The following is a 20,114-nucleotide window of genomic DNA, read 5'->3' on the forward strand; positions in this document are numbered from 1 at the left end:
TGCCCAGACTCTGGAATAGACTGCCCATACATGTCAAGCAGAGTGCCTCTTTGTACCTCTTCAAGAGGAACCTTGACGATTGGATGGGAGAAAGGAAATTCACCCCAGGGATCACGTCAGTCGCCCTGATAGACAGGGGTCCAGGAAAGTAAATAATGTGGGAAGAAATAGCCAGGGAATTGTTATGGCTAGGCTTGTATAGGCCCTAGGGCTGATAGCCTAGTACCAACCTATGAACCTATGAACCTATGAACCTATGAAAGTTCACCCCAGGGATCACTCCAGTGGCTCTACTTGATAGAAGCACTGGGAACTAACGTTGGGGTGGCACGATGCCAGGGAACCTCTATGAGCTAGGCTTGTAAAGGCTCCAGAGCCATTAGCCTAGTACACACCTATGAGCCTATGAACCTATGAAAACCACTTGTGTATGCTCAGAGAAATGGACTGAAACAGCACTTAGGTGTAAACTATTTTAATAACCACTTTTGGCAAGTAAATTGTCTTCTTCAGAAATACATTCTACATTAAAATCCTGTACCATCATTTAAATACAAATTCAAATACAAAAATAACCAATCATTTTAAAAATTTGATTAACAAAAAAATTACCTTTTCACCCTTTGCTAGATGGCTAACCTATATTCGCTGAGAAAACATTTAATAGTGAAGGTTTCATTTAACCCCTGGCAGTTGATCTGTTCCCAATCCAATTTGCCATTCTGTCTCTTTAAGTTTCATTTGCTTTTTCTAGTTACTCCCTCTCATATCCATCAAAACCTGCTTCAGAACAGCAAATACATTTTTTTGTATTTATGCACTTGATTGAATGTCTATACAGTGGACTGTTAGTATCTTTAATTTTAATAGCATAGATGTGCTCTTTTATTCCTTTGCCTAGACTCCTGACAGTCATACCTATATAAAAACTCAGACAACCAGAGCACATCTCAATATAAATAAAGCCCTTAGAATAGCAATTGAACCTGCCTGGGATCCTTATCATATGTTCCAAATGGCTTAACAAAATGTGCGTTCTTTCATATATAAATTGACATGCATTGCAAGTGTTGCATTAGAAAATGCAATATGCTATTAAAATATTTTATGCTAAGTGCTGTTCAGTTCTTTCTCTGAGCACTAGATATATGTGTACAGTAAACATCACATTATTATATATATATTCATGCAGAGGAACAGATTAGCATATCATTTGTGTTCATTTTTCAGAATAATAGTAAAGACAACCATTACAAATTCTGGACAGCCATTAAAGACATTTTGTATCCTGGCCATAAACTTATCCCTAACTCCTCTCCCAATAACTCACCACTCATAATCACAATACAATTCAATTTTTATTAAATCAAAAGTATAACAACTCAAACCAAGGATCCATCAACATCTATTTCTAAATTAGCCCAGCAGCCATATATCGCCAGATCCACTTTCACTTTCAAATGTGTAACTGCACCCTATATAAAACTACTCTTAAACAAACTCAAAAATTTAAACTTAAATTCTGTACTACTTCAGCTGATGACCTTCCAAGGGAATGCTTTAAAATAACAGCTGATAGCATTGCCTATCCTGTCTCAATCTGTATAAATCGGTCATTCCAGGAAACTCAGATATCCTCTTTTATCCCTCTACACAAAGGAGGAAATTCAACAGAAATTTCAAATATTAGACCTATAGCAATCTTGTCCCCCTCTCCAAAATACTTGAAAAATGTATTCAGAAACAATTGCTAAACTATTTCCTGCAGGAGGAACTCTGATCTCCCACACAGCATGCCTTCTGTCATTCCCATGGTACTAACACTGCACTTTTAACTTAAATAGATACTGTCAATAAAGCTAGAGATAATCACAAACTAGTCTCCTCCTTATTTCTAGACTAATCTAAATCTTCAACACAGTTTGCCACAGCAAATTTCTACTTCAAATATCCTCATTAGGTCTATCTCAGACCACCCATCTATGGTTCAAAGGCTACCTGTTCAGTTGGGATTAGTCAGTAAAATGGCAATCTATCTTCTTTTTACACCTCCCAGTCACAACAGGTGTACTACAAGGCTTTATCCTTGGTCCCCTCCTCTTCTACATTCTCACAAACACCCTCCACACATCCACACAACATGTCTCCCTAATACAGAACTCAGAATACTCTGCATTATTTTGCTCATCTGACAACATGACACACCTCCAAAACATTACTCATTAAGCTTTGACTGGAGGCTTTGTATCTCCAGACTCATGTTCAACCCTAAAACAAAAATACTACTTTTTCTCCAGATTTCTCTTCTATGAAAAAATAAAACAAAAAAAAAAAACAAAATGTAAAGTCCTCTCTCTTGATAACCCAACCATTGATGTCACTTCTCATACCAAATTATTAGGAATGATAAAGAATTAAAATCTTAAGTTCATCCTGCATATACAAAATTGCATAAGTAAAACTCATCAAAACCTAAGGATGCTTTATAGATTCAAAACTTTCTGATGAATTTAACTAAAGCTACACTTGCTACTACCTACCTCCTCCCCACACTTCTTTATGGTGCTCCCATTCTTACTAACCTTCAGGCATCACAGAAATCAAAACCTGAACAATGCTTTTGCAAACCTGCTTAATTTGCAGCAAATACCCTTTTCAATACCCACCACTGTATAGCACTAAAAAACTAAATTGGTTAGAACTGCCCCATCAACTAACATCTACATAGCTTCTTACCACCTATAAAATTATTCAAAATCCATCTGCTTTTCCAGCAATAAATAGCATTTTATACAACTATGTTTCCAGTTGGCCATTCTGGTCCATTAACCAAAAGGTCCTCTCTGTCCACAAATCTAGCAAATCTGCTGGGCATTGTCTGTACTCATACTATGTTGTTAAGGTCTGGAAGTCCTTATCTCTAGCCATCTGGTCAATAACCTCCCTGCCATCCTTCATAGCCATTCTAAAGGCTTCCTAGTCAAGAACTGGTTCTGTTCTTGCTCAATATCAGGATATTCATACCTAACATCTATTTACTCTGTATTCTTCAATCACTTCCTTATTTCTATCAATTTCTCTCCCCTGGTTTTCTATCTAAATGCACCATAAGCTTGATTTTCTCTCACTTCATATTGCAATTCCTGTTTGTATTATATTAACTTACTTTTAATTTCTGTATAAACTGATTACATTTCTCTGTCTATTAAAATATTGTCATGTAACTTGTATCTATTCTTAACCATTTGATTTCATATTATATCTAAATTGGTCTGATTATTTAAACTGTATTTGTTTTTGTATTGTTTTAGATTGTAAAATGATTGCTCTTAAAATGTTTTGTAATACACTGGAGCTTTTCTCCCTAGGCTTCTGCTGAAAATATGGACCTTTACTCCTTCAAATATCTTTAATCTGCAAGGCAGATTACATAGCAGTCTTGTTAGAGAAGCATAGATCTTTGAAAGATGTTCACAAAGTAAAGAGAAGCAAAGAGGTGCAGTGGTCAAACGTTTTATTTCATATTGTGTCCGTATCACAGCAATACACACAACTAACTGCAAATTACACAGGATAAAGGATAGGAAATATTTCTGTTGCTCCTGTAATGTAATCTGATACTATGTCACATATTGACTATAGGTAACCTCAGTTTTATTTTCACAGTATAATGTGTGTGTAGGAAATAGTAATAAGAATCTGAATTGTGTCATGAATGCCTGGTGTCCTGGGTATTAATCCAGACATGGCTGTGTTTGTGAGAACCTAATGATGTTTAATGAGCATATATTCATGTAAAAACACAACCAAGTTGAGGGAATATCAAATGCATGCATCGTAACTACTTTTTAATAGTATTTCTCATATTTCAGCACCTTCTCTCTCTCTCTCTCTCTCTCTCTCTTTCTATGTCTTTTGTGCATCATCTAGAAAACCTCACTGTGAACTGGCAGTGGTCCCCAGCAGTAATCTACAGTTCACTGCCTAAAGAAAAAAGTGAAACATTTAGTACAGGCTGCCTTATGTGGTTCAAACAAACCTTGTAATGCTGAACATCTGTCAACAGCCTTGACAGTCAGTGAAGAAAATATACTTTGCAATTAGCTTTCTCTGTGGGATAAGATATAAGTGTAGTGAGGGCAGAGAAACAAGACAGCTGATGCATGGTTCTAATACAGTTAAGTGATAATTTTAAAAAGGGAGGTTCTGAATCCATATTTCCCCATATTACACGATATCATTGAGTTCCTATTTGAAAATCAACAATTACCAGTATTGCTAACAACATATGAGCTACTATCTGTCCCCTTTACTGTTATTTAGCTGTACTTATAATCCAGATAATATGTGCCAGAAATTAAGGTTCTTGTGTGTCAAGGATATTTCAGAAGGATAAGTGTGTCACTGTAATGCATTTTATCTGACAATTAATATTTTGCTTGTTTATTTATTTATTTATTATTTATGTATTTATTTATTTATGTATTTGACATTTGTTAACCAGGTAAATCCAACTGGGCAATAGCCATTTTTCAGCTGAGGCCCAAGGAGAAAAGCTCCAGTATTACAAGAAACAAATGTAACAACATGGGAAATTATTACAAATGAGCAAGTTATTTCTAAACTAAGCATGAAAAGTAAAAAGTAAAAAAATATTAAAGAAATACAGACAATTGATGCCATGCTAAGGGTGTATAATATATACAGCATAATAGAGTACAATCTGTAACAAACAATTAATATGAAGGAAAAAGTAACATAAGAGGTCAGAAGCCAGTGGAAGCAGTAAGAGAAGCAGAGCAGTAACAGCAGTAAAAAGATTATATAATATACATACAGGGGGTAAACCCTAAGAAAGAGGCTAGTGAACAGACAAAAGTTAAAGGAGACTGAGAGTACAGCAGATTGTTAGGCATAATATGACAAGGCAATGGGGGAGGTATCAAGATTATATAAAATGACTGATATAATTAAGTGGGGTCAAAAAGAATGCAATTATTGAAGATGAAAAGTTAAATTAAGTTTGGTCATTCCATAAGCAAGAGTTGTAGAGGCTATCTTTCAGAGTTATTTTAAAAGACTTAGGATTGGTAGTAGATATGACACATAGTGATAGTTTATTCAAGGCATTTGCTACAGAGTAGCTGTATAGAGGAGTTTGACAATATTTTTATTGGACTTACAGACTTGCTGTAGGTACTGTTGAGAGCTCCGGAGAGCATGGTTGGGAGTGTAACGCTGGATAAGAGTAGAGAGAGAGGGACATGAAGATGGTTCATATAAGGCAGAATGTGCCATGAGCAGCTGGGGAAGTAGAATTTGGTGAAGAAATTCCAGCCACTGTAAGCTTTTAAGTGTAATGCAGTGGTGGATATGATAATGCTGGTTAGAGGCAAATCTTGCAATTTTATTATAGGTGAGTTCTACTTTGCACAGAATATTGCACTGGAGATTTGTGAGGACAAGGGCTGCATAGAGTACAGTGAGGAGTAGGAAAGCTTGTTCAAGGGAGAGTCATGAAGGTTTAGTGAAGACGTTTTTAAGCCTCTATAACAGGCTCACCTTTTGATATGTCTTTTTAATGTATTGCTGAGTGTGGAGATCAAACTTAAACTGGTCATTGATAATAACATCTAGAAGTTTAGTGTGTGGTTAGGGATTCACTTCAGAAGCTTGAATTTACAAAATCTCGAACTGCAAATAACCGAAACCAAAAGATCAAGTTTCGTAAACTCGAACTTCTGAAGCGAAACCAAAAAAAAAAAAAAGACAAACTTCGCTTCTGCAGGGGGGCTTTGCCCCCCCTGCACCCCTACTTAAATATACCAACTCCGAGATCGCGCTACAGTGGGGAAAAGGGAAATCTCCCATATTGCGCTGTATGCAGAAGCACAAAACGGGAGATTTCCCACTTCCTGTCAACACCACAAAAAAGATAACATTACGTACACACAGAGCGTACAAGAAGCCTTGCCTCTGTGTGCACGTAACATTTTAAGGTAAGTAAAGTGTTATTTTTTAAAACTTTACATATTCGATATTCTGAAATGTCGATCATATGGTCTCGACCATATGACATTCGAGATTTCAGTATTTCGATTATGTAAAGTGCTTCCGTGGTTAGACATGGTTGTGTTATTGAGGGAGGAGACAGTAAATGTGGCTTTGTGATGTTGGAGAGGTTTAGGGAAGCATAGGAGTAGTTTGGTTTTCTTTGGGTTCAGTAACATTTGGTTGGAAGTAAGTCATCTTTTGACTGCATGTAGGGACTCTTGGGTGAGTTTATGGATGTGAGTGATGTTATCAGAGCAGAAGATGATAGCAGTCATCTGTATATTGAATAATGGTAGAGAGTGGAGAGGAAGACTGGGGGTAATTGATAAAGATGTTAAAAGGTAGGGATTCCAGGATGGAACCCTGGGGTACCCCTGTTTGAACTGGTAGAAAGGAAAATAAGTTGGATTACCATTTCACTGCCTGGAGTTTGTTGGATAGGTAGCTGGAGAACCAAGATAATGCAGAGTTAGAAAAGTTTATTGAAGTTAATTTGGATAGAATTAGTCTATGGGATACAGTGCTGAAGGGTTTAGAGGGATCAAGAAACAAGCAGAAGATTAGTTTGTTGTCATGAGAAATGGTCATAATATTTATGAAGGATGTCAGAGCAGTAGCAGTGCTATGTTTTGGATGAAAGCCATGCTGTGAAGATGTGAGAAGATTTTCTTGTAGAAGGTGATCAAGAATCTGTTTGTGTATGCATTTTTCAAGAATTCTTGACAGGGGGGATAAGATGGCAACTGGTCTGAAATTAGAGTGGTCAGGTGAGTTGCCGCCTTTATGCATGGGTATGATGTAGAATTTTTTTCCTGATATTAGGCATAGCGTTTTCCTTAATGGATCTATTGAGTAATATGGGGATGGAGAAAGTGACAGAATTAACAGCAATTTTTAAGGAGTACAGAGGTAGATATTCTACTGATGGAGAGGATGTTTTAAGTTAGCTAAAAAGGGAATGAATATATGTGTAGGGATGTGTTTAAGAGATAAAAATCAATGATGGAGTGGAAGTAGGGGATATGGAGTGGATGATAATGTCATTCCTGGTAAGGTTATGGATACTATCAATGAAGAAGGAATTAAGTAAGGTAGCAGTAACAGTGGAGGAACTGTTAGAGCAAGGGTTTGGGGATGATGGGCACCCAGGATTTAGTAGCTTATTAACCGATTGCCAGAATTTTGGGGGATTGGAATGGGAGTTATTGAGTGGTTTATGGAAAAAGTTTTGTTTGTTATGGGTTACCTTTTCTTTGGTTAAGATATGCAGTTATCGGTTTACTGTGACATTTACACATGGTTGAATCACTGTTTTCAAAACAGCAGTGAAATTAACCAAAAGTGATCACTTTTGAATAATCGAGTGACATGTTACACTCAATCATTCCAGATTCGACATGCTGGGAGATAACTGTTCAGTGGGGAAGAGGAAATTAGCCCATTTTCTCACTGTAGTGTGATCTTGGAGTTTCTATATTTAATGTACAGGTGGTGTGGCGGGGCATAGATTCACACATGCAAAATAGTAGCATTAACATACCATTGACTTTAGAGTGTAATGGTATGTTAATGTGCATAGCATGGGTGACTGACATCACCTCTTGCTATGTCAAATACACTGAACCATGGTTGTTGATGTATTCATTTTCACCTTGGTTTACTTTTCAGCATTCTGGATCCAGCATTTAGGGTCAACATTCTAAACAGTCGACCGAAGTGGAATTGTAATGCCAATAGTAAATCGGAGCTCTCTGTAGGTTTGAAGATCAGTGGAGGCATTGGATCTTTTCCATTTTTTCCACGCACTATCTCTCTTATTCATTTGGGTTCATGTGGCATGCATTAACCAGAAGGCATAATGGGTTTTGATTTTTAGTTTCCTGATGGGTGCTAGGGAGTAGAGTGTTTCTAAGAAGATATTGTTGAAAGCCAGGACAACGTTCTCTAGGAGGAGGTTATGGAGGAAGGAGCAATTAATTGAAGAGATCTGGTGGCTGAAAGTTTCTGGATTAAAATTAGAGAGTTTGTGGCAGCCTTTATATTGTTGGGGTTTGTAAAACTGAGGTAAGTATCTAAGTATGTAGTCGGGATGGTGATCACTTAAGGAGTCAAGTAGGGTGAGGGATTATTATAGATGGTAGGATTGGAAGTGAGGACCCAGTCTAGAGTGGAGTCATTGTTGGTACATTTCTTTAGGTCAGTAGGGGTGGAGATTAGTTGGGCGAAACCAAAGAGGTTGATGGAGGTGTTTGGGGAATCAGTGTTGAGGGCATTCCAGTCAATGTTGACATTGCCCAAGATAACAGATTCATAAGAGATGGTTTGAGAGACCCAAGAAAGAAAAAGATCTAGGGTAGGGATGTTGTTACTTGGGGAAATGTAATTGATAAGTATACACTGTGCTTGAATTAAGTTTTCCTTTCAGATTTTTATGTCATTTTTTTTTTCTTTTGTTTTTTTTTTTCTTTTTCTAATGCCTTTTGCATTTGTTCTCCACTCAGATGTGCATAAACATTGTTCACTGTCTAAGGAAAAAGTAAACATTTAGTTTGGGTTGCATTATCTATCTCAAACCAGCCTAGTGGCATTGGGTAGCTGTCATCACTCTTTATAGTAGTCAGCAAAGAAACTATACCTGTCAGGCAACATTCCCTGTGGCACAAAGCGTAAGTAAATTGAACTGAGAGAAATAAGGTACATCATACATTGTTTGAATCCTGAGCAGAATCACAATGCAATTATTCACAATATATTTTTATTTTCATTTTAATTTGCATTTGCTCTCAACTTGGCAATGTATTAAAGTGGTTCAATACCTAAGGAAAAAAGTGAAAAGTTTAGGATGCCTTAAGTAGTGAAAACAGGCCTGTTGGCATTGCTTTCAGGACTCTGGATAATAGTCACTGAAGAAATTACACTTTTCATGTACCTTTCTCTGTGACCCAAGGTGTAAGTTCAGAGAGCTGAGCTTAGAGAAAAAAGATACCTGATGCATGTTTCAGATCCACTTAAATGATAATTATACAGAAGGTGGTCTGAATACATATTTAAAAACATCTTGTGATACCATTGTATTGTTTAAAAATCAAATTCTATCAGTAATGCTACCAACATGTGAGCAGCTGCATGTCCATTTCCAAATTCTTGGCAGTAACTACAAGTACAATAATGTATTCCACAAAGTAAATTTCTGATATTGCAATGAGATATGAGAAGGGTGAATGTGTCACTTGAATGTACTTCTTACTCTGGTCATTGCTACATATGCCCACTGACTGCATTTCAATTATTATCAGTTTTTTTTTCTATCATATATATTCTTCTATTGCCTTTTCCATTTACTTTCCACTCAGCAGCATGCAAACACAGTTAATTGCCTAAGAAAAAGCAGGGAAAATTTTAGTTTAGGCTGCCTTATATACAGCAAATATGCTTGGTGTCATTGCACGGCCCTCTGCATCATGGAAAGTACTTGCTGCAGAGAATGCATCTGACAGACTCCAATTCTGTGGCACAAGGTGTAACTGAAGTGATTTGAGAGAAATAAGGCACATGAAGCATTGTTTGAATGCTGTACAGAGATCACATTGCAATTATCCACAATATGTTTTTTTTTTCATTTTAATTTGCATTTGCTCTCCACTTGGCAATGTACAAACAGTTCCCTACCTTAATGAAAATAGTAAAGTTTTAGAATAGGCTGCATTACAGAGTACAAACACAACAGTGCACTTTTCTCATTACTGTGGACAGTACTGAGAGGAGAAATTCCACCTGTCGCATACCTCTCTCTCTGCGGAATAAGGTGTATGTGCAGTGAGCTTACATAAAGAACACAGCTGCTTAAGGTTCAAATCCAGCTAAAAGATGCTCTAAAAGATTCTTCTATAAATGGTGTAAGAATCCCATTTCTCACAACAGTTTGATCAGGACTGTAACACTGAAGAAAACTGATAAGGTTAAACATGTCTCTAGCAAGCAATGTATCAGTAATTCTTGGGTAAGTAAACTTTTCTATTTAGCACAGAGCATTTGTCAAAGCACTTCAGTTGCACATCCAGGGCGAATAAAAGATTCACACCACAGATTTAGCATTTTCATTTCCAAAGTCAGAAACTTCATCAGAACAGTCTTATCCATTTTACATTCACTTTAAACAGTCCTTTCTAGCTTCCCACTGGGCTTTTCAAATGATGTCACAACCATAATACTTCTTAAAAACACATTACCACCATACATAAAATACATATAACAATATTACTTATATACATATAAAATTCATTGCAAAAAATTGTAACCATATATATCCATATAAAAATTGTCTGTATGCATATAAAAATTGATTATGTTGTATCTACTTCATATGTACCTATAGGATGTCTGTTGTTAAAAAATGTGTTATTAAAAAAGTGTTGTTAGGACTTAGTATCTACTGGCTCTCAACATTAATGTTGGGGTTAATGAGACATGATCTCTGACAAGTAAATGTAAAATGGATAAGACTATTCTTTTGAAGTTTCTGGCTTTGAAAACGCAAGCGTTAAATCTGTGGTGTTAACCAATTAAAATGTTGGTGTCTGGAATCCTTTATTGGCCTTGGATGTGCAACTGAAGTGCTTTGGCAATTGGTTTTTAATTTCTTCAGTATTTCACTTGGTTTATTAGCATATAGCATTAATGTTTCACATATAACTCAAGGTAAGGTGTGCCCAATTTGCTAAACTTGACACCTATGATATTTAGTATAAAATTCACTTGTACACATATATATATTTATTTTTATATATATATATATATATATATATATATATATATATATATATATATATATATCTCCGCGGTGGTGGTGCTGCGGTAGCGTTGTAGCATTGTCGCGTCACCGTAAGATGCTATCCGGTCCAATTACCAACTAGAGCGTCTTCTGGGTGGAGACATGCGTGAATGGGCTTACCTTCATTGAAGGTTGTGCGACAGGGCTGGTAACTCGGCACATAAAAATCAACTACCAATAATTAGCGGATTGGAGTTCTGCTGTGGCGACCCCTAACCGGGAAAAGACACAACAACATATATATATATATATAAAATGGGAACAATATTTTTGTAAAAATCATCATTATGACTCATTGCATTTCCTGACTATGTGTTTAGGACAGTCATGCATTGTGAAGTATGCAGGTAACATACCCCAACCTATATTAGTCAGCTCATTCAACTGCATCAATCTGAAATATATTTACAAACAGAAATAATGACTTTTACATAGGAATGCATTCCCAGGACTAATTAAAGTCATACACATACAATCATCTCTGAAGTGCATCTCCATTTATTCTCAAATTAGTATTCCCGGCTTGAAATGTAGTTTTTGTATGGCAATATCAATTAATAAGCAAAGTTTCAAATTTTGCATGCTTTATTCCATGGTTTCATTTCCCAGCTGACACAACAATATTTTAACATTGTATAAGCCTCACCATCACAATATGTTACAATTCATCCTCTTTCTTCTACCAAATTGGAAGGCTTAAAAGCCATGCCACTAGGCTTTCCATTGTTGAACATTGGAGTCTATGTCAATAGGTTGAGTATAACACATAGCAAAGCTCAATGACATGTTTCACATCTTTACTGTTACATGATGTAAGTAGTACCAAAGTGTCTGCCAAGGATTCCATCTGCATTTAATTGTGCAAATATAGTTGACAAGGCTGTACATCTTTTCACACAGCCAGTTACCTGCAAGATCTGAACTGGGTGCAAATTCAGACAGATTTTGTTAGTTTGATATGGCTGGTGATGGAGAGAATGGTGCTAAATTTACAGCACAAAGGCAGAGTGTTGATGAGTCCAGGATATTTCTGGTACTGCTTGTGAGGTGCTACCGCTGTATGCTGCTGCAGGGAGGATTATACTTAGTCTCAGTATAAGGCTGAGGCTTGGAATAGCTTAACCATGGCTGTATCCAGTGCAACTGCCATTCCAAGTACTAGGGAACAATGTCGTCACCACTACAGTAACCATAAGAAGAGCAGCCAGGGCCTCCTAAGCTAATGAGTGGCTGGAATGAGGACTGCAGTCACTTCTCAGCTGTGTAAGTATACTGAGCCATTACCTGACTACAGTATGACATTAATGCTCTTGCCAGTCAATGCAGCTACGTATTATGCTTTCATCATTTGTTTTCTTTTGATTTGTACTGTACAGCTACAGAGGAAACATCTGCAAATCATGAGGAGCACCAGGAGTGATTAACTCACCTCATAGAGGTATGGAATAAGTATGATACAGGTTCAAATTCCAGCCAGATATTTTATGTCACTCCCACAATCACTAGCATCTTAATCAGGAACACCTCAACCGTGATCTCACTCATACATGCCTTCCCCAATAGCTGTTGCTGCTTACATTAGGTAAGGAGCACATCAGAATAAACGTGTGTCAGCAGGAATTAATTTGTATTACTGAATAAGCATTTTTAAAGTAATAACAGCAATAATATGTCAGCAATAATCCAATTATGGTAACTGTGATTATTATACAGTATTTGAATGCATGGATCCTATCCATCACTGAAAAATAAAGGCTGTTCTGTGTTATATGATAGCAGTGACATTAGTTTATTTTATTACACATGAATACCTTTCCATCATATATGGATGTGGCAAAGGTGTAAAGTATCATAATTGTTTATGTATTGCCAAACAAAGTTGATTGAAAAATGCAGTAATGTGACATGCCTTGTATCTAATTTGCCCCCCCCCCCCACACATTATCTCTTTCTCTTTTTGGGTGGATTATAATTTATTAATATTCTGCTGTTTACATACTTGGATGCTGAAAAATAAATGAACAGCAACAAACAGAGGTAAACTGACCACTATGGTTCTGCCCGTCATACCTACACAGATGGCAGCTCAAGACACCCAGCACTTTCGGTTCTACATCTGTTAGTGTTGCCCGCACAACAACTGCCCTACCTGTTTCCAACTGCATCAAGTAGCTCTGCATAGGCTGCTGGCACAGTTACCCTCCAAGAACAGTACCAGTGAAGGTGGCAGTGTTGCTATCTCACAGGAGCTGAGAGGGCTGGTGGAGAGTATCATGGAAAGCAGTCTCAGGACATGAATCAGCATCAGCACTGATCCATGGGACTGCTGAAGGAGACAGTGATGACAATTCTGAGGATGAAGATTAGATTCTCACTGTTCTCAAGTTGGGTATGGGTGTGTCTCTGATTTCTTCTACCTATCCCCAATCATCATGTCCTCAACCTTTTATCTCCATAACTATCCCTTTCTGTCTTATATGCCATGTATGTCTGCATGTGCTTCCTAACTTACCCTACCTACTTGAACCTCCTTTCCCAACATTCCTTTCCGAACCAAAAAAAACATTGTAAAAATGGGTACCTGTCTCCCAGCCAAAAAAAAAATGCATGCACTCACGTGCACACACGCACACACACACACAAACACACACACACACACACACACACACACACACACACAGCTCTCCTCTTTGCCCATGAATCACCTTGACACACTTGATTTGTTTCATTTGGACAAAAAAAAAAAAACATTATTCTATTGTTGTCACCATCACTGGTGTGTGGACTCTCCATTGCATAAAATTGTGTGTACAGTTGTACATATATGTAGTGAAGAAGTGGATAGCTATGGTGCTCTCACACAACCCTCCTGAAAATTCCCGTATTCTTTCGCCTGTGTCCCATTCGGTACTCACTAACCCCATATTCACAGCCATCCTCTCTACTCCTATTTTTCACATTTAATCTGGTCAAAACATAGATTCACACACAACACACATGTCCAGAAATGACCCTGGCCAGAAATGACCCATGGAAAAGCCTTCACTTTATATCTTTGGCATTTGCTGTGAGGCTGAAATAGTGCAACAATACTGAGTGATATCTAATTTCTTATTGCAAAAGCTGAAGATTTCAATTTAATATGCAGCGGTCTGGTAACCTTTGCACAAATTTGCCTAAATTTGCTGCATTATAAAACTCATAAAGTAAGAGGTCTTAGGTTGCTGGATCTCGTAAGTTCCAAGTTCCTATGTGGCTTGCTTAAAGAATTACCCTGCTTGTTAAGTGATGGTTTTCATAGTGGCATGGGTTCAATTACAGCTGGGGGTTAATATATGAATTCATGACATTTCATATTACTATCATATATTTAACTGCAAGCAGTGGTATTTCTCTCTGTATGCAACATTTCATTAACATACCATTGGAATAGTGTAGCAAGATATAATTTGTAAAAGCATTGCAGCAACAACAGGGGAAGTTATCAAGCCAACCTTATCCTGCTTATGTCTTCATGTTTGTAGCATGCTCCTTCCCCTAATTTCACCGTATATTAAGCACTTTATTGCATGACAGATTAATGATGAGTAACACACCATAAAGATGTTACTACAAGTCCCCCAAAACATATTGTTACTCTTTTTCTCTGCATTTTGCCTGTCGGCCTCTCTCTCTCTCTGTCCCCCCTTCTGCTTCAGTAAACTGTCACTGTACTTCAATTGTGTAAATGTTGTGCAGTAGTAATCCCTTTGTGCTGTGATGAGATAATGCTCACATGCATAAATACATTTTTTGATTGATTTCAATGGTTCTACTTCAGCTGCTATCTAAGCACTACTGACTGTTTATTTATACTATTTGATGTCTACATGTTGGATAAATATTATCATGATCCATAACTATCCTTCTCCTGCCATAAGCTAATTTGTCCTTGCCTCCATCTGACCGTTTTGATTTATCTTCTTTCGTCTGTATCATTATTCTTCCACCTCTGCATTTGTGCAATGTCTGGTGCCGGGAAACAAATGTAAATAAGGTTAAATGCAAGTACATAGCGCATGGAAACAGTTTATGATTTTATTGTTTTTGTCTACATTTTTGTTACACTCTGCTGCTGTGCTTAGCTACATTTATTCAATCTAATGTATTTTTCAACTAGCTAAAGACTTGGATGTATGGATTATATAGGACAGTGGGATAATAAAAATAAATGCATACATTCACATTTGCTGTAATCTACTGACAAATGTGAAGTATGACTTCACACTTTTTAATTTCTTCAAATCTTTTAGGTTTCTAATACCATAAGAGGAATGGACCCATTCCTAAGTCAAAGTATGATTAAAGTTCATGAAATTAGTACTGTTTCAATCTCTGATGTCATCCAGAAGTGCTCTTCACAGCCATGGCTCTCAACCTTCCATCTCCAAAATGAGGAACACTAACACTCATAATGTGGAACAAATGGGCAAAATGTGGAACACATACTAATGGCTTACTATCAACTTCAGCTAGGAAGGTTATATGATGGTTAAAATATGCTGGTTTTACTTATAAAGAAGATCTTTTAGAAAATGAATCTATTTACCAGGGATTTCACTTAAAAAAGTTCCTAACACTAAATGTGTTACAGACCCTTTCAATGTGGAACTTCGTGGAGCATGAACTTTTTAAGACCCCATATGAGGTACGTTCCTCGTAATGACATACACTTGAGAGGTATGTTCACAGCATCCGCAATGTGCCCAGTGATGACTCCTTTTGCAATATGTACGGAGTTACATGTATTGGTAATATATCTAAATATGCTTGTAGATTTTTATAAGACCCATTGCTCCTACTACTATTGGAAATGTCTGGGTATCTTTCTTCCACATTGGTCTAGTTCATGCCTGAAAACCCTGACATTTTCTGACTTTGTGTCTTTCTGTACACATGACACTGTAGCCACTGGGTGTGGTGATTTCAATGATCAATGCTACTTTTATTTTCTTTTCATGGACCGCTATATCCTGTTTTCTAGCATCTATCTTTTGAACTGTTGATAATGGATGATCCCATGTAATGTAGACTTCATCAGTTTCTATGATAATTTGTGGCTCATGTTTCCAGTGTTTTCAGCCACATCAATACCATAATGTCTACACAATCCCCAGTGCAACAGTCTTGCCACATTATTATGCCTTTCAGTATACAGTCCTTCTGCCATTAGTATGTCACAACCAGAAAAACGTGTGCAACTGTTTCCAATTCTGATTTAAAAAACCTACATTTGTCTGTTTCTCCCACATGTCTAATGGACTTTGTAAAACAGTGTGTATGTAACCCACTATCTTGTGCCACCAATATTAACCTTTCATCTCTTGGTTTGAATTTGCTTCTCCTTAACCATTCCTGCCTTCATTTCTGATCAACATGAGGTTCCTCCAGGAGTTTTCTATACTTCCAACTATATTTATGCATTTTCCACATTTCCTTCCTTCTTATCTGGTCATTCACCTTATATTCTTTCTTTTGTTTATTGGCACATTCAGTTGCTGCCTGATTTTTATCTACTTCTGGTTTGATTTCCATTCCTGCTTGACACCGATATGCTTCTGCTAGATTAAGCAGGGAAGCCATCTTAGATTTATTCTCCTCATGCTTCAAAACTTTCACTACATGTGGGTCTTGTGAGGTCAGTATATATGTGTGGAGTCCCACGACTGCAGATCTGTACATGTAAATAGTTTCAAGGAGGTCCATCCCTCCTTCAGAATGATGAATATATAATCTTGGTGTACACTAATTTTATAAATCATTTTCTAAGCATGAAACATCCTTCTTGTTTTCCTATCCATCCAACACATTTTGGGGCCAGTCAATCACTGCAAAAGTATAAGTTAGGACAGGTAGAGCAACTGGTTTATAGCTTGGATTTTGTTCCTAGATGTCAACACTTTTCAGGATTAATTTAAGTCTTCTAAAGTATTCCTTACTAAGTTTTATTCACATTTGTTCATATTTTGTTGATTGTTCATCAATTCCCAAACATTTATATACTCCTTCTTGTTCAAGTGCTTTTATATCACATTCTAGTCCAAAATTGATGTTTTCTTGGTACTGCAGTTTTCCTGCTTTAAAGGTTGCTTTTGCACATTTATCAACACCAACTGACATTCTTACATCACCTGAAAATTTTTTGACAACTTGCAGCTGAGCGTTCAGTTCCTTATCTGATGAGTTATACAGTTTTAAATAAGTTGTTTTCTAGGAACCAAATTATAGCCAAGACTTTAAGCTGTTAAATAGACACTTTAATGGATTTAGGGCAAGGCAGAATAGCAGGGGGTGATAGACAGTCACCCTGGAATATCCCCCTTTGAATTTGTATCCCTGGAATAATAATTTGTCCTTTATCATGGCTTAATAGCAAAGTGGTCTCCCTTTGTTTCATGGTTACTGTAATGTAATTGATCAGTGTAGGGTGTATCTTATACATTTTTAAGCACTCATTTATCCATGAATGTGGGATACTATCAAATGCTTTTTTGTAGTCAATCCATACCATACCTCAATTTTTCCCCTTTTTACAGTCCTTCTCTATGACTTTATTTAACAACAAATGATCCTTTGTTCCATATGACTTTCTTTTATTGCCCTTTTGTTCTATTGCCATCATTGAGTTTTCCTCTAAATGACTATAAATTCTGTTGGCATCAATTCCAGTGTATAGTTTATACTTTATAGGAAGGCAAGTTATTGGTCTATAATTTTAGGATAGCTTGCTTAGGGAGGAGAACTGACTTTCCTGTTGATAGCCAGGTTGGTGATTGTTGGGAGTATGCATATACATTGTTTGTTATTTCTTTTAGGTTCATAGGTTCATACTAGGCTATCTGCCCTAGGGCATTTATAAGCCTAGCCAGAGTGTGTTTGGCTTTCGCCACCCATTTTAAATTAATTTTGCTATGCCCTTTTTCGAGGTTAGTATACTGTGCCTCTGTCTAACAGTGACACAGAAGTGATACCCGGGGTAAACCTACGATCTCCCATACACTCATCAAGATTCCTCTTGAAGAGAGTCAATGAGGGACTCTGCCTAACCTGGACTGGGATTTTATTCCAGAATGAAGGGAGCCTCTGGGTGATGAATCTGTCCTTCCAGCATGTCCGATTTATTTCAGTGCTGAGGTTCAAGTCCCTCGAGCGTGTAGCTCGATGGGATTTGGATTTTCTGAGGTGCAGCATGTCCATTAATTCCAGGTTGGACATGGCTTTATATGTTAGGCACAGATCGCCTCTGAGCAGGCGGTATGCCACTGAGTAGAGCTGGAGTTTCTTTAACCGGGCAGCATATGGCATCTGTTTGAGCCCTTTGATCCTCTTGGTGAGGTACCTTTGGGGTCTTTCCAGTTGCTGCAGGTGTCTGGCAAGGTACATCCCAAAAGGGGCATTGTACTCAATTATGGGCCTGATGAGGGATGAGTAAAGAGGCACGATGACCTCCCCTGATCTAGATGTGAATCCCTTCATGATTAGGTGGGCTATATAAAATGTTTTTCTAACCACTTTGGCCACGTGGTTGTCAAATGAGAGATTGCTATCAACTTGGGTCCCCAGGCCCCTAATTACTTCTTCTGTACTTAATGGATTACCACCTATATGGTAATTTGTGGGCACTTTGTTTTTGCCAAAGGGGATGACTATACACTTTTTGGCATTTAGATTGAAGCCATGGCTCTGGCACCAGTTGTCTGTTTCTATGAGGCCCTTTTGGAGGATGCTTGTGTTGGCTGGAGAGTCGATTATGGCACCCAGTTTGCAGTCATCTGCGAACTTGGTCAGCCACAGTCCTTCCGTGTTGGCCTGTACCTCCAAGAAATATATACCGAACAAGAGATGTCCCAGGACTGAGCCTTGTGGGATGCCACTTGTAACTGGTTTGGAGTCTGACATGGCTCCAGCATTTCTAACCATGTGGGTTCTGTCCTTGAGTCAGTTTGCAACCCATCTAGTGATATAGGGGTTTATATTTAAGCTGGTGAGCTTATCTATAATGCCCGAGTGGGGTATTGTATCGAAGGCTTTTGCGAGGTCCAGGTAGGCTGTGTGGACCACCTTCCCCTTGTTAATGGCCTTGGTGACTGCTTCAAAGAAATCAACCAGGTTTAAGAGGCAGGATCTGCCCTTAACTAAGCCGAACTGGGTAGGATCTAGTGTCTGTAGGTCCCCAATATCTTTATTTATGAAGTCCATGATGATCCTTTTCATAGCTTTGCAGACCAAGCTAGTCAGGCTTATGGGGCGATAGTTTCCAGGATCCGTTGAGACACCACCTTTGTGGAGAGGGACCACTGTTGCTGTATGCCACTCTTTGGGTACATATCCTGTAGTAAGGCTGAGATTGAACAGTAGTTTTATGTTTGGGTTTAGCTCTTCTTGGAGTTCATGTAGGATGCAGCCCAGGACACCGTTTGGTCCCATTGATGCTGTGTTTTTTGCTTTGGAGAGGGCAGCTCTTACCTGAGCATCTGAGATGTCAGGGGGAAGCACTCTGCTGGGATAGATATTTGCCCTTTTGGTGGGGAGGGGGGGAGAAGTTTGCACTGAACCTGTCAGCTAGGATGTTGGCAATGTCTGTGGGCTCGGTATTTTTGTCATTTTGGACTAATTCTGAGCATATCTGGGAATTCCCACCTAGGTTCCTAACATAACTAAAGAAAGCCTTGTGATTATCCTTAGTGTCCTGTCCAATTTTTCTCTCGAAGCTGGCTTTAGACGATTTTATGAGTGCCCATAGTTTTTTGCTAATACTGATCAGAGATGCCTTCCCTTTTTGGGATTTTGCTCTATCATGTAGTAGCTTCCTCCTTCTATTGTATAGTTTGTTTATGGCTGGGGTCCACCAGACAGGACGTCTGCCTTTGGAGGATTGGGTCTTGGTTTTAGTTGGGATTGCATGATCTATGCATTCCTGAAGGTGTTCATAGAATGCGTTTATAAAGGATTCTGCGGTATGAGCTGTATTTTCCACAGGCCCGCGGGCTTTGAAGGATTCCACCTTGATTTTGAGAAGTGTGAAATTTGCTTTAGAGAACTTTTTCACTGAGGTTTTCAGGGCAGGGGGTGGAGTTGGGATGTGAATATCCAGTGAGATTAGTTTATGGTCTGATCTTACCAGTGAGGGATACACTTCTGGTCTGGAGCATAGAGTCCCCATATTGGTGATGATCAGGTCCAGTATGTT

Source organism: Protopterus annectens, chromosome 5.part1 (assembly GCF_019279795.1).
Source record: "Protopterus annectens isolate FY-2018-M chromosome 5.part1, PAN1.0, whole genome shotgun sequence".
Classification (NCBI taxonomy): Eukaryota; Metazoa; Chordata; order Ceratodontiformes; family Protopteridae; genus Protopterus; species Protopterus annectens.